The following is a 21566-nucleotide window of genomic DNA, read 5'->3' as shown; positions in this document are numbered from 1 at the left end:
ATGGATGCTGCCAGGAAGTGTAGCATTCACTGTCATAATTGTTTAATTGTGGTCAACAACAAGCTGCACATTTAGTGAGTGAAACCCCTTTCTGTTACGAAACACCTCCGCGTTCTTTAAGGGTGCTTTCAGGGCAATGTGCGTGCAGTCTACTGCTCCCTGTACCTTGGGGAACTGTGATATCCTGTAGAAACCCAAAGCCCTCTCGGTCTGTGCCTCCTGGTCATTGGGAAGCTTAGGAAGTCCATCCTGCGAGCATAAAGAGCTTCAGTCACCTGTCGAATGCAGCAGTGTGTAGTGTGCTGAGAGATATGGCAGATGTCGCCTGAAAAGATCCCGATGCGTGGAAGGCTAGGGCAGCAGTAACTTTCACCTCAACGGGCAGTGCGGTTCTGATGGTGCTGGAAGGCTGCAGATCACCCTTGACGAGTTGACATATCTCATCGATGACCTCCTTCCGGAATCGCAACCTCCTAAGACAAGCATTTTCAGACAAGTTCAGGTAAGATTGCTTTTCCAAGTACCTTCGTTGGCTGTACGGTCTCCTCCTCTGTCTTCGTCTCCATCTATACATTACTGTGCCACCTCTTCGATTGATCCTTTCAGTAACCAGTGTGTGAGCAGTTGCAATTAAAAGCAGGGCAAGCATAGGCCCCATATCACTATCGATAATTACTTTCACCAATTTTAATAATCTCTCTACTCTATACTCTCTAATCACTGCACTCTGCACTCTCCGTACTCTCTACGTTATATACCAGTCAGTTTGATAGGCCCCAATAATATCAGTAAATAACTTCACTATGTAAAAGCTATTTACAAAAACATTTCAATATACAAAACCTATTTACCAAAAATAGCTTGATAATACCTCTTTATATTCCCTGTCCCAATATTCTGAGTACAATTATCTTTAAATAAATTTTCTAAATAACTCACAACTAAGCCTCCACTTCCTCCGAAGTTCAAAATGGCGTCCGTAGTGCCCATTTCCTTCTCTTAGGCCCAGTAACAGCAACTATTTCCCAGCACTCTTTTGGGCCTTGCATCAGCCCAGCGAAGTGCATGCTAGGTGCCAAAACTTGGGATGGACCTTTTGTGGGCGATCATTTGGGCGGTCATCTCGGCGATCAAAGTGGAAATTAAGGAACCTGTTTTTCCGGCGATGTTTTGGGCCTAGTTTCCACTTTTTGCTCAAAAGGGGCGATAGATGGGCCATGGATGGGCGATGTGAAGTGGAAAGTCTCGCCCTATGTTTCTATGTTACTCATCTAGGCCTATATCAATTTAATAGGCTACCATTTGGAGTGTCTTCCACCCCTGCCATATTCCAAGGGGTGATGAACCAGATTTTGCAAGGTATTGAAGGGGTAGTATGTTATTTAGTTGACATACTAATTTCAGCACCAAATAGGCAAATTCATAATAACATATTGAATGAAGTTCTCAAAACGGCTAGAGAAGCACAGATTGTCTGCTCGCAAGTGTGAGTTATTTCAAAAGTCCGTGGAGTACTTAGGGTACAGAGTAGACAAAGATGGTTTACATCCAACCAAGGAAAGCAGGATGTAATCAGAAATGCACCCATTCCCAAGAATGTCACTGAACTTCACTCATTTTTGGGTCTTTTGAACTATTATGTGAAGTTCCTACCAAATTTGGCTGCAGTATTACATCCACTGAATGAACTATTGAAAAAAACAGGTCCATTGGAAGTGGTCAGAAGAATGCGATACAGCATTCAAGGAGTGTAAAAGCAAATTGGTAAAGAACATCATGTTAGTTCACTATGACGTATCTAAGGAGATCAAGCTAGCATGTGATGCCTCTCCGTATGGAATTGGGGCAGTAATCTCTCATGTACTACATAATGGAGAGGAGAGACCAATTGCTTTTGCTTCACGCACTCTCAGTGTCAGTGAGCATAATTCTGCACAAATCAAAAGGGAAGCTTTGGCATTAATTTTTGGGGTCAAGAAGTTCCACAAATACTTGTATGGTCGTAAGTTTACCATCATTACGGACCATAAGCCCCTGACAGCAATCCTCCATCCAAAGTCCCCAGTTCCAACATTAGCTGCAGCCCGAATGCAGAGATGGGCTTTGATTTTGTCAGCATATACATATGATATTGAATACAGATGATCAGCTGATCTCAGTAATGCTCATGCAATGTCTAGATTGCCTTCCCCACCACAAGTTACACCTGATAGGGAAGAAGTGTTCTATTTTTCATACATTGATGAACTGCCAGTCACAGCTGAAGAGATTGGTAGAGCAACCAAACGTGACCCAGTTATGTCAAGGGTGTATGATTATATTGCAAATGGATGGCCAAACCAGGTAACAGACAAAGATACACATCCATTCTTCATTCGTAGGAATGAATTATCAGTCGATAAAGATTGTATCATGTGGAGTACAAGAGTGGTTATACCAAATAAATTCAGGTTCAAATTATTAGGAGACCTCCATGACCAGCGCCTGGAAATGTGCTTGACCAAGAGTTTTGCACGCAGTTACTTATGGTGGCCAGATCTAGATAAAGATATAGAGTACATCGTCAGTCAGTGTATGACGGTAAGCAAGCAAACACCATCAGTACCATTACAGCCATGGAAATGGCCTCCCAGGATGTGGCAAAGGCTACATATCGATTTTGCTGAGCTAGAAGGACAACAATTGTTCATTGTGATTGATAGCCATTCGAAGTGGTTCGAGGTGTTTCCAATGTGGAAAATAACAACAAGTAAAACATTAGACATTTTACGAAGATTATTTTCTTCATTTGGCCTCCCAGAAGAAATTGTTTCTGATAATAGACCACAATTTCATTCAGAAGAATTTGCACAGTTCACGAGCAAAAATGGTGTGAAACATACCAAGGTTCCATCGTACCACCCTGCTTCAAATGGTGCAGCAGAGCGCATAATACAAATTGTAAAACGTGTCCTCATCAAACAGATGTTGGATCCAAATCCAAAGAAACAACATTTATCATTGGACCATAAATTGGCTAATTTTCTAATGATGTATCGTAATACTCCTCATACAACTACTGGTAGAACACCAGCAGAGTTGTTTCTCAAAGGACAGCCACAAACCAGATTCTCGTTGTTAAAACCAAACTTGGTACAGTCCGTAGAAGAGAAACAATTAAGGCAGAAATAGAATCATGGTAGAGTGGAGTAAAAGAGAGAAGTGTGAAATTAAATTAGAAGGTGAGAGTGAAGAACCATCACCATAAATGGTTTAAAGTGGTTACCAGGAAGAGTGGTGAAGATATGTGCTCCTTGCACATATTTGGTCGAGATGTTTGATCATGGACAGGTTAGGTTTGATCACATTGATCATATTTTACCTACAGACGTGAAAGGAGTTGAAGGTGGGAATGATTCAATTATTTTGGACTCATCAGATAGTTTTGATACAAGTAAAGTACCAGTAGCATATCCTACATCCAATGTACTGAAACAAGTCCGAGAGAAGTCAGAATTTAAGTCCGAGTCCGAGTCAGGCAGACAAACGGTTTGAAGTTAGAGAGAGTTCAAATGGAAATCAAGGACATCCCTTGGAGGAAAACTTTCCTCAGGATCAGCCTCGAATGAGTTTAAATTTGACACCATGTTTGGAAGGTTCTGTTCGAGAGCGAAGGTATCCTCTTCGAAACAGAAAACAAGTGGTTAAGCTTGATTTGTAAATATGACAAAATAAGTCCATATCTTTTGTAAGGTATAACCATGCAAGTTTGTATGATGATTATTTTGTTATAATTATTTCCTCATTCAGGAGGGAGAAGTGTAATATATATAGCTCCACCTGTGGACTACTGTGGCACTGTAGCCAGTGATGTGTACAAATAAAGAGGGAACAGGTCATCTGACTAGAGTTCCGAAGTATTCTGCCATCATAAGGCTTGTGTGTGTGTTTGTGAGTTGTACTGAAGATATAACACAGAGTAAAGCTCCCTTTACACTGTCCCATCAATCACTTACAGGGGAGGTACAGCATGGGTTAGATACAGAGGAAAGCTCCCTTTACACTATTGCATCAAAAACTCCCAGGGCAGGAACCGCAGCGGTTAGATACAGAGTAAAGCTCCATCTACACTGTCCCATCAATCACTTACAGGGGAGGTACAGCATGGGTTAGATACAGAGTAAGGCTCCCTCTACACTGTCCCATCAAACACTCCCAGGGCAGGTACAGGAGGTTAGATACAGAGTAAAGCTCCCTCTACACTGTCCAATCAAACCCTCCCAGGGCAGGTACAGGACGGGTTAGATTGTGAGTAAAGCTCCATCTGCAATGTTCCATTAAACTCTTCCAGGGCGCGTACAGCATGGGTTTGAGACAGAGTAATGCTCCCTCTACACTGTTCAATCAAACACACCCAGGGCAGGTACAGGACGGGTTAGATACAGAGTAAAGCTCCCTCTATATTGTCCCATCAAAGACTCCCAAGGCAGGTACAGTGCAGGTGAGATGCGGTGTATAAATCCCTCTACACTGTCCATTAAACACTCCCAGGCCAGGTACAGCATGCGCTAGATACAGAGTAAAGCTTCCGCTATGCTGTACCATCAAACACTCCCTTGAATGGTACACCACGGCTAGGATACAAAGCAAAGCTCCCTCTACACTTTCCATTCAACACTCCCAGGGCTGGTCCAGCAGGCGTCAAATACAGAATAATTCTCCCTCAACATTGTCTCATAAAACACTTCCAGGGCAGGTACAGCATGGGTTCGATGCAGAGTAAAGCTCCGTCTACACTGTCTCATCATGCACTTGCATGACGGAAACTGCACTGGTTAGATACCGAATAAAGCACCTTCGACACTGTCCCTTCAAACACTCCCAGGGCAGGTCCAGCAGTGGTCAGATACAGAATAATTCTCCCTCTACACTGTCCCATCAAATTTCCAGGGCAAGTAGAGCACGGTTTAGATACAGAGTAAAGTTGCCTCTACATTGTCCATTAAACACTCCTAGGACAAGTACAATACGGTTCAGATACAGAGTAAACTCCCTCTACACTGTCCTATCAAACACTCTCAGGGCAGGTACAGCACGGGGTTCGATACAGAGTAAAGCTCTCTCTACACTGTCCCATCAAACACTTCCAGGGCAGGTACAGGACGGATTAGATACAGAGTAAAGCTCCTTTTAGATTGTCCAATCAAACACTCCCAGGGCAGGTACAGGACACGTTAGATACAGAGTAAAGATCCCCCTACATTGTTCCATCAATTCCTCCCAGGGCAGGTACAGGACACGTTAGATACAGAGTAAAGCTCCCCCTACATTGTCCCATCAAACTCTCCCAGGGCAGGTACAGCATGGGTTAGATACAGAGTAAAGCACCCGCTACACTGTCCCATCAAACTCTCCCAGGGCAGGTACAGCATGGGTTAGATACAGAGTAAAGCTGCCTCTATACTGTCCCATTAGACACTTGTATGCCAGGAACAGCACTGGTTAGATACAGAGTAAAGCTCTCCCTACACTGTCCAACATACACTCTCAGGGCAGGTACAGCACGGATTAAATAGAGAGTAATGCTCCCCATACACTGTCCCATCAAACAACCCCAGGGCAGGTACAGTACAGGTTCGATACAGAGTAAAGCTCCCTCTACACTGACGCATCAAACAATCCTAGGGCAGGTACAGCCCAAGGTATGATACAGAGTAAAGCTCCCCCTACACTATGCCATCAAACACTCCCAGGGCATGTACAGCATGGGTTAGATGCAGAGTAACGCTCCCCATGCACTGCCTCATCAAACACTCACAGGACACGTACTACACGGGGTTAGATAAAGAGTAAAACTCCCTCTACACTGTCCCATCAAACACCCCCAGGGCAGGAACAGCATAGGTTAGATACAGAGTAAAGCTCCCTCTACACTGTCTGTTGTGGACTTTTAAAAATATAACACTCAACACAAGGTCCGTATATAGAGAAAAGAATTGTTTATTAAAACCTGATTAATCAAGGGAGAACCGGTTGCATCAGTACCCCTACTGAATGCTCCTAATCGGCAGTCTAATGGGACAGGCTGCGCAGTTACATTTTATACAGTCGAAATACAGTCAAAATGGTGAAACTACGCGGGGAAGTGTTCCATTGGTTATTTGCCACCAGTACCCGCCCACCTGCTACTAATACATTGGTTCATACATTACAGCAATATCATTGGTTACTACAGTTACATTAATTTCATTGGTTACAGTAATTTCTAATGATTTCATTGGTATATTCGGTTATGGCCACTGTTGCTAGGGAAAAGTCCCGTATAGGTTATGTGTCACATTTCTGTGAATGTGTTCCCAGGCTAGCTAGCTCTCAGATCCATCTGGCTATTCTAATTCAAATATCTCGTGTGACTGGAACATGATGGCCTCAAGCTCATTATTTCTGTGAGCTGTCTACATAAATTTTGTGGGTGCTCATAGAAGTGTTATCTCGTCAGAGAATTTCTCTGACCTAAGCCCTAGCCCTTGAGACCTGTTGCTCTGTGTATCAGCCTAATTGCTGGAATGTGGGATTCAGCTATTCTAACATGAACACATTAAACCTTTCTTTCAGCCTTTCTTGCTTTATGTTTTAATTTTACCAAATTACTTTTCTCCTGATTAAGGTTTTCGCTCCTACAATCCCCCATTTGATCAGATGGTAACCCCAAATACCCATCATGAATAACAATTTTCCTTTCCCTGCCTTGATTTGTGTGTCTCCCGCCCCGGTTTTGTTGATCAGGCGATAGGATTGGGTCACTCACGACTCATATCAGGTACTTGTGCCGTCTTTGTGTTTGATTTCCCCTTTTTGGATCCAGCAAAGGCTTTCTGCGTTCTTGGTAAAGGGCCTTGGCCATGCCTTCACTCTGCGTCTCTTGTATCTGCCTGCACATTCTCCCAAGTATCAGCACCACTATCAGCTGCACTAGGACTAACACATGGGATATCATTCTGATCCAAGGGTGTATGTTTAGATTCAGTCCGAAATGGTAAATTCTCAAATACCATGGCGGGTCAGTCAGTTCTTTCTCAGTGCCCTTTTGTAGTTTGTCAATTTGTTCCTTGAAGACAACGTATTTCCTTCGTTGGTCAAACACACTCCTTTCCAGTGCCGTCTGCTCTTCCCTCAGCTTAGGGATCGATTGTCCTCGTGGTTCTGCAAAATCTTTATACCCCGCTTTTATCGTATCTTCTATTGTACCGTCAATGGTCTCTTCCTGCAACTCCGGGTATACTGTATATCCTTCTATGTTGATCTTGTGTTTAGGCTTCATACAGAAGTCAGGGCGTTTGATGGGGCATGTTATCACCCCTCCCACAGTCAGGTTAGTGACTGTTGTGCTGATGCACCACCGTCCGTCTCCTTGTGATGCCGTTATAGTCACATAGTCCAATGCCCATGGGGTGATGCTTAGGACGTATCCCTCTTTTTGGTCGTATCCACAGTCATCTTTTCCCTTCAGAAATGACTCTCCACATAACATAACTTGTTTATTCTTATAACAATCTGTTATAGATACGCCCTTGGTCTGATTCCCATTTTTAATAACATACTGATGCAGCTTGTGATACCTCACTCGTGTTTGATTTCTTACTTCCTCTATGTTTGTAACTTTGTATCGACTTTGTCCTTCAGTAAGTTTATACTGGGGAATGCTTACTACGAACCCTATTATATTCTGGTGGCCAGTGACGCATCTATTCTCCGGGACCCATGCGTGGCTATTCCTCCGAATCTGACAGGCTTGAACAGGATTTTTATCCAGCGTCCAAGTTTTAAAAACGTTGTTGGTTATCCAGTCCGGGACCTCCCCGTTCTGTAACTGTTCCAAATTATGTTCCACTGAGGCCAGCATCCATGCTCCATACCTCGCACACACCAGCCACACTTGCCTTAGCGGTTCGCTCGTTCAGCAGGTTAATGGTCCTTGCATGGTCTTTTCAAGTGTGGGCTACTTGCAGTATTTCTCGTTCAGTCCCATCCTCTAATTGGGCCTGTAGCTGGTTGTTATCATCTCCTCTTTCTGACAGCCCCTTTAAGATACAGGTTGAAGTACTGACTTGCTCATTTATGGCCTGAAGGTCTGCCGTGTTAACTGTCACGACCCCGGCCGCATAGCCCACGCCTGCCATTTCTAATATGCCCCTTTTCCTCCTTGTCTTTCGGGTCACCACAAATTTCATGGTGTTAGACTCTAGCCCCTCCAAGGCTCGTAGTATCAGATGCTTACATAATGCAACTTTCTGGGCTCGCAGAAACTGGGGATAGTCATATCCGTCAGGTTTAAAAATACTGTAATCACCCGCTGTCGCACCCCAAAGTAGATTCTTGTCCGTTTTATTACTAGCCCTCCTGGAGCTCCCCTGGTCATATTTGGGCACTGCAGGGGTGCCGATGGCGGGGGGGGGGGGGGGGGGGGAACACAGTAGTAACAAGGGCTGTGGTAGTTGGTGGTGGGTCGACCTAGGGGAACAACCTCCCAGCACCACTCATCACTGGTCCCATGTGTGCATTTAGAGGGCGGCACAACCTTTGCTTGTCCTCTCCTGGCTGAGATACTCCTGACAATTCAATGTCCCGTGGCGTGCACCTTATCTGCACCCCTTCCTTCTGGGAGCATTTTTCCCTCTCCCACCCCAGCTCGTCTACCTGACACACCCGCGGTTTCACTTACCCAAATTGTTCATTCCGTACTGCCCCATTTCCACAGGTTTTTCAAGCCCTTTGTCGATTGTTTTAGGTACAGCATTCCAACGCTGCACTTTAAGTCTATTGTTGTTTCAACCGCCACCGTTAGTTTTCCAGTCTCACACCCGTCACCCGAATCCATGTAATACACGCCTTGCTGTTCCTCAGTCGGTTGTCCCCGTGTTAAGGCGCCTGTCAGAATCTTTGCAAAGAGCCACATTCTTTTTCTGTTGAGAGATTACAGCCTGGCATCCCAGGGGTTAAATTTTTTATCATTTCTGTTTCAACCAGATTGTTTGCACCGTTTCTCCGATTGTTTGCACCATTTTTCCGGGCATGTGCCCTTTTCCAGATCCATTTTATTATAGCCAGTACCCCTAATATTACAAAGATACATCCTACTCCTCTAAAAAGTCCATCTGTCAGTTCGTCCTTCCACTCCTTATACTCTAAAGCGTAACTTAAGGAGTATTTTACTGGGATTAGCCCAGGTTCCGCCATCTGTCGTACCTTTATATTCTTTCAGCTGGGACCAGTGCTTCCACCGGCCCCTACCTTTCATATTCACGCAAGTGGACGTATCGCTACTAATTAATACCTCATATGGGCTGCTCCACCTAGGTGCGAACCCTGGTTCCTCTGCCACTTCCTTCGTCCCCACCTCGGGGATTATAGCCGAGGCGGTTGTCTCACTGTCTTCATCTTCCTCCTTCTGCCTTTCTCGGACCTCCTGTCACATACCTATCAACTGCTCACTCAATTCCCTCACATACTTTCTGATTCTGTGTCGTAGGGGCCTAAATCGGCTGTCACTATTCCTTCTGGTAACCTCATTGCGCGTCCGGTCATTAATTCAAACGGGGTTAATCTCGTGGTTCTGTTTGGTGTGGCACGCAGCCTCATTAATATTGTCGGTAGGAGTTCAGTCCATTCCTGCCCTGTTTCCTGTATTGCCTTGCTCAAGGCGGTTTTAAGGGTCCGATTCATTCTCTCTACCCTGAACTCTGGGGGTGATATGGGATGTGAAACTTCTGCTTAGTACTGAATATTCGACAAGTTTCTTTCATTATTTGACCCGTGAAATGAGTTCCTTAATCCGAGTCAATCATGTGGTGATAGGACTGCCTCCCATTTTGCCTGGCGGATGTTGGAGACGGCCCGGTGCTTCTCTGTATTTAGCATTTCCACCTGTGTGTGTTTTGTGTGCAGTATTATTTCTACACTCCAGAACAGAAAACCATTGAGATAGGGAAAAAGATTCTTGAGATCACAATTCCGCCTTGGTGGGACCTTTTCAGAAATCTAGAAGTCCCAGTCTGGATCCGAATTGCTTCCCACACTTTAGTTATCTGTCAACTCGCGATTATTCTTTACTTATGGTGTCTCACTTGCCGAGTGAAACGCAGAGGCCGTCAGGTCAGGCACCAAAGGGTGCTGAACGCTCCTTGGCCGAACTTGGGAATCGCGCAGGGAGGGGTGACACCATACTACCATGTTTAATTTGTGTTTGATTATACCTGTGTAAACCGCAACATCGCGAGTATTGTAAGCGTGTTACTTAAATGCTTTGACTATGTACCTTTATTTTACTGAACTTAAAACGTGTTTGACTATGGACCTTTTATGTGATTTGAGAATGTGTTTTGACTACGTGCTTTGTTTTACTTTATTTGAAGTTGTGTATGACTGTATACCGTTATTTTACTGTGGAAACCGAGTAAAAGAGGGACATCATACCCTCTTTATGCTATAACCGAATTGTAATGACTGTATTCGCCTGTAAATTGCATTACATTTCAACGGGGGATGCAGGGTAATGTTTAGCTAGTATAAATGCAGGGAAGGTTGAGCAGGAATTTTGCTTACCTTGTTTGACACTCAAGGAGTGTAGAGTGGCAACAGTGGGGACTGAAGAGAGCAAAATTCACCAGAACCCCCCGTGTTTGGGCTCATTTGAAAGGAAAGCTCATTTGGGACTATCGACCGAAAAATTTGGAACTCTAAAGTGCTTATGGAAGAAACTACGAACTTTAATAGAGTTATGAACTTTTACAAGACAAATTCAAGCCTGTGGGCGGACCGAGGGAACAAAAGAAGCCCACTTGATTATTGGAACTGTCTGGGTGTGAGAACTGAGTTAACCTGTCTGGAAGAATGAGTATTTGAAAATCCTTCGCCACGAGAGACATGAACATCACAGTATCACCCAGAGATAGCTCCCCATCAACATGGGTCTGGACAAACTATTTCAGCATATACATCACAAAGAGGCCCAATCCAGCCTGTATGCGAAAGACTAAGCACAAAAGGACATTGCAATTACCAAACTAATATTTCCATCAGGAAACAGTTTTTCGAACATCAACCCACCCAAGACATATCAACTTTAACGAGCCCGACAAAATATTACAAAGAAGAACCAAGCCCGCCAAAATTATACAAAGGATTGTGAACAGATTGGGCAGCAAGATTAGAACACTGAAATCGTATAACTGGCCACTGTTTTCAACAGAGATTAGATGGAGAGGAGAGAGAGAGAGAGAGAGTGGGGGAGAGAGGTGGTCGCTACTACCTCATCAAGACAAGGAGAGAAACCAATGTGACAGTGGTAAACTGACTCTCCAGCCTCGAAGTCTTGAAGTCCTGAAGGAAGGAAGAACATCACCATCTACCGTTAACTATCAAAAGGATTGGTCAGCATAAGTCCCTGCCTGCCCTGGAGTCTAACCTAGTTAGAATTAGGTATTGGGAGGTGGGAGGTATAATTTTACTGCAACCCCCTTTCAATGTTTAGTGTATGGTACTTTATTAGAGTGATTATAAGTTTGACCTTGTACCTTTCCTTGTATTGTTCTTTATTAGTGATTGGAAGTTTGGCCGTGTATTTTTCTTACTAGAGTAATAAGCCTGTATTACTTTGACTGCAATAAAAACAAAGTTCTTTGCATCAAACCAGCGTCCTCTGCACTTTTATCACCCCCCCTCCAAAATAAATCCACAGTACAGAACCCAAGAGAGGGGGAGCAATTCGAAACCACTCAAGTTGGTCAGAAGGGAACCTGACCCCCTCATAGAGACCACAAACACACCATCACCCCACCCCCCCTTATATAGGGCAGGTCCACCACGGGGCTAGTTACAGAGGAAATCTCCCTCTACATTGTCCCATCAAAACCTCCCAGGGCACGTAAAGCATGGGGTTAGATACAGAGTAAAGCTCACTCTGCAATATCCCATCAACACTCCCAGGGCAGGTACAGCACGGGTTAGATATAGAGTAAAGCTCCCTCAAAACTGTCCCATCAAACTCTCTAAGGGCAGGTACAGCATGATTTGGGTTGACTTAGCCGAGGTGGTCTCGTTGGGCAACCAGTGCCGCAAGCGCTGGAACGACCTTGTCGGATCCGCCAGAGTAAGTATTACATTTATTTACATGTGAATTGTAAGTTCAATCAGTGATTAAAATCAGATGTGATGTCTTGCACTTATACCGGGAATGTTTTACTCAAAGCCTGCGTTGACGATGCATGTCTTTAGGTAAAAAATGATCATTTTTGGAATAATAATGATTAAATCTGCAGATCATGTGTTGTATCAGTCTCTGTGACATTACCTAGCAATGATCTCACGCAGTGATCTCATGCCATGTCGTGCTGGTGTTACCTTTTACAGAAGAAGCTTATGAAGAATAGGGCCGAGCAGAGGCAAACGGCTGGCGGGCCACCAGTCATCATCGAGTTCACTGACATCGAGGAGCGGGTGCTGGCACTAGTGGGGACCCACCCCCCGTTGGCCATGCAGGCAGCAACAGAGCCTGATGTGATGCCACGTGAGTAAAGTATACACCATTGCATGATGTAAAGTCAATAGATGCCACACCCACTCATATCCGAATAATAACAAGTGATAGATGATTGATAAAAGTGTCCTCTAAATAATGATGGCCTCATGAGAATCATTGCAATGCAGAATTTGGTGATGGTCATGAAATGTGATGCCTGTGATGATTTTGATAGCGGTGTTGCTTTTGTCGTGCATATGCTGTGTTTAACGTTGGAATCACTTTGTGACCCTAGCACCCCCTTCTCCTCTAATAACCTCATTTATGTTTTGTAGCTCAGCCAACAGCGCGGCCCCATGCAACAGCACTGAGCCAAGAAGTTGGGGGTGCGGGGCCGGACTCGCCGGACGATCGTCCGTCTGGTGCTGAGGAGCCCCGATTCTCGCCCATGGAGCTGCAGGGTGCCTTCTCCACGGATGACAGTGCGGACTTCGAGGAGCGTGCATCGCCAAGCTCCATAATGCATTCGACACCGATTACATCTAGTGCTCCTGTGGCCATGCCCTCTTCCACCGTGGAGGTACCGGGCCCAAGCACCTTGCTGCAGGGCACCCGAGGTGTCTCCATGACGGCGCCGACTACGTGGAGGTAGGCGCGACGCAGCAGGGCTGCTCCACAAGTGGCAGATCTGAGCGGGGACATGGTACACTTATCTGGGAGGAGTGTTGAGATAGGTCAGCAAATCCTCCAGACAATGGGGGGCATATCCCAACAGCTGGCCACCATGACCGAGTAGGTGCTGTGGATGGCCGAGGCCCTGGAGGTGATAGCCAGGAACGCTGGTGGCAGAGGGCTGCCAGTAGTCCCAGAGCATGGCACTGCACCCCAAGGTGCCACACCCCCATTGTCAATGACAGGAGAGCCAGGAGGAAGATCTTGCTTCTGTCTCGGAGGATGTTCCCACATCTGGACCATTCTCTCACGTATCTGGCCAACCAGCGGTTCTGCCGTCATCCCCCCCAATGAAAGAGTGCCCGAGGAGCTCCTCAGCCAGGCGGCTTGGGGTCAGGAGGGGAAGGGGTAGAGGTGGGGAGGAGAAGTGGGGTCGGGCGGGGGGGGTGGGGGGAAAGGAAAGTGAGGTGCATGGCCACAGGAGTTGTATTGGTCACAGTATTTTTATGTTGTGGTTTCTATTTTGTTGGGAGGTTGGGGGAAGGGGGGAGGGGGGTACCTTGTTTTTTTGCATTTCTGTTCTTTGATTATGAAGTTTTGTTTGAAATGTGAACACTTTTATCAATGATATTAAAATCATCAATTTGTTGTGGGGTGGGGTGGGGTGTTTTTTACAGCTATAATTATGATTTTATGCAAATGTTCTCATGTTCTCATGTTCTTATTAAATGATTTTTATAATATAAGAATTAGGAACAGGAGTAGGCCATCTAGCCCCTCGAGCCTGCTCCGCCATCCAACAAAATCATGGCTGATCTGGCCGTGGACTCAGCTCCACTTACCCGCCTGCTCTCCATAACCCTTAATTCCCTTATTGGTTAAAAATCTATCTATCTGCGACTTGAATACATTCAATGAGCTAGCCTCAACTGCTTCCTTTGGCAGAGAATTCCACAGATTCACAACCCACTGGGAGAAGAAATTCCTTCTCAACTCGGTTTTAAATTGGCTCCCCCGTATTTTGAGGCTGTGCCCCCTAGTTCTAGTCTCCCCGGCCAGTGGAAACAACCTCTCTGCCTCTATTTTGTCTATCCCTTTCATTATTTTAATGTTTCGATAAGATCACCCCTCATCCTTCTGAACTCCAACGAGTAAAGACCCAGTCTACTCAATCTATCATCATAAGGTAACCCCCTCATCTCCGGAATCAGCCTAGTGAATCGTCTCTGTACCCCCTCCAAAGCTAGTATATCCTTCCTTAAGTGAGGTGACCAAAACTGCATGCAGTACTCCAGGTGCGGCCTCACCAATACCCTATACAATTGCAGAAGGACCTCCCTGCTTTTGTACTCCATCCCTCTCGCAATGAAGGCCAACATTCCATTCGCCTTCCTGATACCTGCTGCACCTGCAAACTAACTTTTTGGGATTCATGCACAAGGACCCCCAGGTCCCTCTGCACCGCAGCATGTTGTAATTTCTCCCCATTCAAATAATATTCCCTTTTACTGCTTTTTTACCAAGGTGGATGACCTCACACTTCCCGACATTGTATTCCATCAGCCAAACCTTTGCCCATTCGCTTAACCTATCTAAATCTCTTTGCAGCCTCTCTGTGTCCTCTACACAACCCGCTTTCCCACTAATCTTAGTGTCATCTGCAAATTTTGTAGCACTACACTCTGTCCCCTCTTCTAGGTCATCTATGTATATTGTAAAAAGTAGTGGTCCCAGCACTGATCCCTGTGGCACACCACTAACCACTGATTTCCAACCGGAAAAGGACTCATTTATCCCGACTCTCTGCTTTCTGTTCACCAGCCAATTCTCTATCCATGCTAATACATTTCCTTTGACTCCGCGTACCTTTATCTTCTGTAGTAACCTTTTGTGTGACACCTTATCGAATGCCTTTTGGAAATCTAAATACACCACATCCATCGGTATACCTCTATCCACCATGCTCGTTATATCCTCAAAGAATTCCAGTAAGTTAGTTAAACATGATTTCCCTTTCATGAATCCATGCTGCGTCTGCTTGATTGCACTATTCCTATCCAGATGTCCCGCTATTTCTTCCTTAATGATAGTTTCAAGCATTTTCCCCACTACAGATGTTAAACTAACCGGCCTATAGTTACTTGTCTTTTGCCTGCCCCCTTTTTTAAACAGAGGCGTTACATTAGCTGCTTTCCAATCCGCTGGTACCTCCCCAGAGTCCAGAGAATTTTGTTAGATTATAACGAATGCATCTGCTATAACTTCCGCCATCTCTTTTAATACCCTGGGATGCATTTCATCAGGACCAGGGGACTTGTCTACCTTGAGTCCCATTAGCCTGTCCAGCAATACCTCCCTAGTGATAGTGATTGTCTCAAGGTCCTCCCTTCCCACATTCCTGTGACCAGCAATTTCTGGCATGGTTTTTGTGTCTTCCACTGTGAAGACCAAAGCAAAATAATTGTTTAAAGTCTCAGCCATTTCCACATTTACCATTATTAAATCCCCCTTCTCATGTTCTATAAGGGACCAACATTTACTTTAGTCACTCTTTACCGTTTTATATATCTGTAAAAACTTTTACTATCTGTTTTTATGTTTTGCGCAAGTTTACCTTTCACATGACCTTGTTGCGCATTGTCTCAGAGAAGTCCACTTCTCCCTGTAAATGCATGGGGTGTAAGTTCTCGTCCTCCTCCTCAGTCTGCCACCTCTTTGATTGGGCGCATAATGCTCTTCAATATACCTTTTCCCATCTCTAGTCTGCAGCATGTGCGTAGTCATCAATACTGCCTGAGAAATTACAGGCCCCATTACAATCACAATCAGTATTATACCTATTGTTCACAAACAATAAATTTACTGAAACACCTCAAATAAATTCAAATCGTCCACAGTATGATAAGATGTTTGTTTAGATGTTCAAATGATGCACAGTACATCAAAACTCCCCAGAACTTGAAGCAGCCTTTTATATGAACCGACCTCCGATTTACAACATGGCGTCCATATCGCTGGGTTTAGATCAGGTGAGAGCAACTTTGCTCAGCGGGTTTTTCGCCGAGCGATATTTTTGGCGCTATGTGGCCGAGGTGCTGAAAGTAACGCTTGCCGATATTATGGGTGTTAGTTTTGCCCATTCTGATCTTTACGGCAAAAAAAAGTGGGCGGGCGGTATTATTAATTCTTGGCGTTAACTATATGCCGAAAGTAACGCTGGGCGATAAGTGAGTGATACATGGGCGTTAGTTTCCATTTTGTTGCTAAATGGGCGATATCTGGGCACTATACCTCATCTTGACGTTAAGTGGGCGGTATCGATGCAAAAAAAGTGGAAAGTCCAGGCCTTACTTTATATTGCCTCGCCTCATTCTTCCGACCAAAACTAATCACTTCACACTTCTCTGTGTTAAATGTCATCTGCCGTGTGACTGCTATTTCAACACTTTGTCTGTGTCGTCCTGAAGTCTGCTACTATCCTCCTCACTGTTTACTACCTTTCCGAGTTTCGTGTCATAAGAAATAGGAACAGGAGTAGGCCAATCGGCCCCTCGAGCCTGCTCCACCATTTAATAAGATCATGACTGATCTGGTCATGGACTCAGCTCCACTTCCCGCCCACTCCCCATAACCCCTTATCTCCTTATCGTTTAAGAAACTGTCTATATCTGTCTTAAATTTATTCAATGTCCCAGCTTCCACAGCTCTCTGAGGCAGTGAATTCCACAGATTTACAACCCTCTGAGAAGAAATTTCTCCTCATCTCTGTTTTAAATGGGCAGCCCCTTATTCTAAGATCATGCCCTCTCGTTCTCGTCTCCCCCATCAGTGGAAACATCCTCTCTGCATCCACCTTGTCAAGCCCCCTCATAATCTTATATGTTTCGATAAGATCACCTCTCATTCTTCTGAACTCCAATGAGTCTAGGCCCAACCTACTCAACCTTTCCTCATAAGTCAACCCCCTCATCCCCGGAATCAACCTAGTGAACCGTTTCTGAACTGCCTCCAAAGCAAGTATAGCCTTTCGTAAATATTTTGTCATCGCCATACTTTTAAATTCTGCCTTTTATACCCAAGTTCAGGTCATTACTATATATCAAAAAGAGCAGTGCTTCCAATACGGATCCCTGGGGACACTACTGCACACGCCTCTCTAGTCTGAAAAACAACAGTTCACCACTACACTGCTCTCTGTCCCTTAGCCAATTTTGTATCCATGCAGCCCTTTAATTCCATGGTCTTTCAGTTTGCTGACAAGTCTGTTACGTGGTATTTTATCACATGCCTTTTGAAAGTCCATATACACAACATCCACTGCACTACCCTGATCCCCCCTCTCCATTACTTCATCAAAGAACTCGATCAAATTAGTCAAACGCGATTTGCCTTTCACACATCCGTGTTGACTTTCAATTATTAGTTCATACTTTTCTAAATGCCAATGAGTTTTGCCCTGGATTATTGGTTCTAAACGTTTCTCCACCAACATTAGGCTGACCAGCCTGCAGTGGGTGGGTTTAACGCTCTTCCTTTTTTAGAATAGTGAAAGATTATTTCTACTGGTTCACTCCACATGCAACAGGGAAGTGCCCAGTGCACAGCAAATCTCCCAGGTAAGGTGCAGAAGGCCCAGGCACCAGAGCTTGACGCTCCTCGGGCCAAACTGCTCCAGTGCAGCCAGGACAGTGGCATCTACCTGTTAATGTGCAGTGTCACCGAGAAAAGGAAGGTACTTCCAATATGGCCATGTATGGCCTGTCCTGTCCACCTTCTCCCAATCAACAGTTCAGGCAGCATCTGTGGAGAGGGAAGCACAATTCATGGTTTTGTTCAATGACCTTTCATCACAAGGTGGAGTTTTAACTCGGTTTCTCTCTCCGTAAATGTTACCTGATTTGCTGAATGATTCCAGTATTTTACATGTGATTTCCAGCAACTGCAGTTTGTTGTTTTTTAATCGACAGAGTGATAGTCGGAATCAGACTCCATGGGGCAAACTTTCGGCTTCATTGGCGGCGATTTTCTCGGCGTTACAGCTGGTTTTTGCCCGGCTAGAGTTTGCACACAAGTTTTTTTTCCATGGTATCGGCCACATCAGAAGTCGCCCACCGGAACCAGACCGCCCATGTGCAATGGCGGGAATAACCGCCAGGGCGTAATTTTGGGCTCAGCCGCCGGCGTCCAGATCGTCGAGAGGCCCATCCTGTAAAAGCTGCTTAAACAGGGCGGTAAGGGGGAACCCTGCCAAGAAAGGTCAGTGAAAGGTTAATTAATTATGTATTTAAAATGTTACCACGGCGATTAGGCTTAAAACTTTCTCGGGAATGCTATGTATGTGTTTTTTTGCTCATGATCATTTCTGTCTTCAGGTACTCCCCCCTCCATAGGCCCAACCGCAGCCTGGGCCTAAATTTTTGAACTTACTGTCCATTCCGGTAACGACTGCCCATTTGGCTAACTTTGCACTTACCCGCCAAGCGACCGCTGAGAATGAGTGTGCAATGCCGACTTTTTTCGCTGGCTGATCAGTTCCACAAACCTTTACCCTCAAAATGGAAATTCTTGCCCGCTTTTTTCGCCGAGCGTCAGCGATCCTTCTCAGCGGGCAATCGAGCGTTGAGGGCCTTTATGGAAAGTCTGGCCCCATAACTCAAATGCATCTTTTAACTCCGGCCTTACTTGGCTACGAGTGAGAAATGGCACCACACCCGTGCCGACTTCTGCATATTTCTGTCACTTTTTTAACTTCTTCGATATATTTCTGGATTCCATCTTACTGCAATCATACTAGGAGGCAACGTCCTGACTTTATAAATATAATCCAGCGTGTAATCTCTTATGTCTCCAAGTATGAGACCTGACTGACTCTGCTCAAATTACTTAGCTGCCAGCCGTATGGAATCAAACTGTGAATTGTTGTCTTAAAACCTCAAGACTGCATGTTGGAGCACAAATTTTGTAGGATTATTATAAATTTGTCCCCATGTCACTGGACTGATTCCTGGGATGGGGGGGATTGTCCTATGAGGGGCAATTGAGTAGACGAGGCCTATACATGCTCATTTAGATATTTTACATATTGGAACGGCTCAGTTTCCCAGCATGCTTTCCCAACAGGCCAAGGAGTCCTTGGTTAGATCTGGCAGTTATCGAAGCCCTTGATTAGAAACTTAAGAACATAAGAATTAGAAGCAGGCATTCAGCCCCTCGAGCCTGCTCCGCCATTCAATGAGATCATGACTGATCTTCTACCTCAACTCTACTTTCCTGCACTATACACATATCCCTTGATTCCCTTAATATCCAAAAAAGCCTATTGATCTCCGTCTTGAATATACTCAACGACTGAGCCTCCATAGCCCCCTTGGGTAGAAAATTCTAAAGAATCACCACCCTCTGAGTGAAGAAATTTCTCCTCATCTCAGTCCTAAATGGCCGACCCCATATTCTGAGACTGTGACCCCTGGTTCTAGACTCCCCACAGCCCGGGGAAACATCCTCCCTGCATCTACCCTGTCAAGCCCTGTAAGAATTTTGTATGTTTCAATGAGATCACCTCTCATTCTTCTAAACTCGAGAGAATATAGGCCTCGTCTACTCAATTGCCCCTCATAGGACAATCCCCCCCATCCCAGGAATCAGTCCAGTGACCCTTCATTGCACTCCCTCTAAGGTAGGTATGTCTTTCCTTAGGTGTAAGGAGACCAGACTGTACATAGTACTCCAGGTGTGGCCTCACCAATGCCCTGTATAATTGTAGTAAGATTTATTTACTCTTATACTTATTTATTTATTTATTCCCTCGTAACATCGCCCGCCTCCGCCTCAGCTCATCCGCTGCTGAAACCCTCATCCATGCCTTTGTTACCTCTAGACTTGACTACTCCAACGCACTCCTGACCGGCCTCCCACATTCCACACCACGTAAACTTGAAGTCATCCTAAACACAGCAGCCCGTGTCCTAACTCGCACCATGTCACGATCACTCATCACCCCTGTGCTCGCTGACCTACATTGGCTCCCGGTTAAACAACACCTGATTTCAAAATTCTCATCCTTGTTTACAAATAACTCCATGGCCTCGCCCCTCCCTGTAATCTCCTCCAGCCTCACAACCCCACAAGATGTCTGCACTCCTCAAATTCTGCCCTCTTGAACATCCCTCATTATAACTGCTCAACCATCGGTGGCCGTGTCTTCAGCTGCTTGGGCCCCAAGCTCTGGAACTCCCTCCCTAAACCTCTCTAACTCTCTTTCCTCCTTTAACATACCTCTTTAAACAAGTTTTTGGTCATCTGCCTTAATTTCTTCTTGTGTTGCTCGGTGTTAAATTTATCAGTTTGTCTGTAACACTGCTGTGAAGCACATCGGGACAATAAGAACATGAAATGTTTTACTACGTTAAAGGCGCTATATAAATACAAGTTATTATACTCTAATCCCTTTGTAACAAAAGCTAACATACCATTTGCTTTCCTAATTGCTTGCTGTACCTGTATGTTAACTTTCTGTGATTGGTGTACATGGTCACCCAGGTCCCTCTGAACACCAACATTTCCCAATCTCTCAACATTCAAAATATATTATTTTTTGTTTTTCCTACCAAAGTGGATAACTTCTCACTTTCCCACATTGTATTCCATTTGCCATGTTCTTGCCCACTCAGTCAACCTGTTTATATCTCTCTGCAGCCTCCTTGTGACCTCCTCACAGCTTACTTTCCCACCCAACTTTGTATCATCAGCAATCTTTGATATGTTACAAGCAGTCCATTCATCTAAGTCATTGATATAGATAGTAAATAGCTGAGGCCCAAGCACTGATCCTTGCGGTACCCCATTAGTTACAGCCTGCCAACACGAAAATGACCCATTTATTCCTATTGTGTTTCTGTCCATAAACCAATCCTCAATCCATGCTAGTATATTACCCCCATCCACATGAGTCCTAATTTTGTGTAATAACCTCTTGCGTGGCACCTAATCGAATGCTTTTTGTCAAACACGCTTTCCCTTTCATAAAACCATGTTGACACTGGCTAATAGGGGTATACCGATGGATGTAGTGTATTTAGATTTTCAAAAGGCATTCGATAAGGTGCCACACAAAAGGTTGCTGCAGAAGATAAAGGTGCGCGGAGTCAGAGGAAACGTATTAGCATGGATAGAGAATTGGCTGGCTAACAGAAAGCAGAGAGTCGGGATAAATGGGTCCTTTTCAGGTTGGAAATTGGTGGTTAGTGGTGTGCCACAGGGATCGGTGCTGGGACCACAACTGTTTACAATATACATAGATGACTGGAAGAGGGGACAGAGTGTAGTGTAACAAAATTTGCAGATGACACAAAGATTCGTGGGAAAGCAGGTTGTGTAGAGGACACAGAGAAGCTGCAAA

General features: G+C 44.9%; 1 protein-coding gene across 10 annotated transcripts in view; it reads right to left on the bottom strand.

Moving 5' to 3' along the window:
• The window catches only part of LOC139250658 (maestro heat-like repeat-containing protein family member 1), a 272705-nt gene that overhangs the window by 11931 nt on the left and 239208 nt on the right, over positions 1–21566 (bottom strand). For 4 of the 10 annotated variants that reach the window (XM_070873025.1, XM_070873022.1, XM_070873028.1 and 1 more), the window contains 4 exons: positions 18062–18412; positions 17868–17968; positions 15783–15961; positions 8702–8960 (listed from right to left, as the gene is read on the bottom strand). The exons of 2 other annotated variants lie outside the window; for them this stretch is intronic. The gene's annotated coding sequence lies outside the window, so the exon portion shown is untranslated. The remainder of the gene's footprint in view (positions 1–8701; positions 8961–15782; positions 15962–17867; positions 17969–18061; positions 18413–21566) is intronic. 4 more of the 10 variants (XM_070873023.1, XM_070873027.1, XM_070873029.1 and 1 more) reach the window with 2 other exon arrangements.

Source organism: Pristiophorus japonicus, unplaced genomic scaffold (genome assembly GCF_044704955.1).
Source record: "Pristiophorus japonicus isolate sPriJap1 unplaced genomic scaffold, sPriJap1.hap1 HAP1_SCAFFOLD_405, whole genome shotgun sequence".
NCBI classification, from domain to species: domain Eukaryota; kingdom Metazoa; phylum Chordata; class Chondrichthyes; family Pristiophoridae; genus Pristiophorus; species Pristiophorus japonicus.
This window is presented reverse-complemented; position numbering and strand designations above follow the sequence as displayed.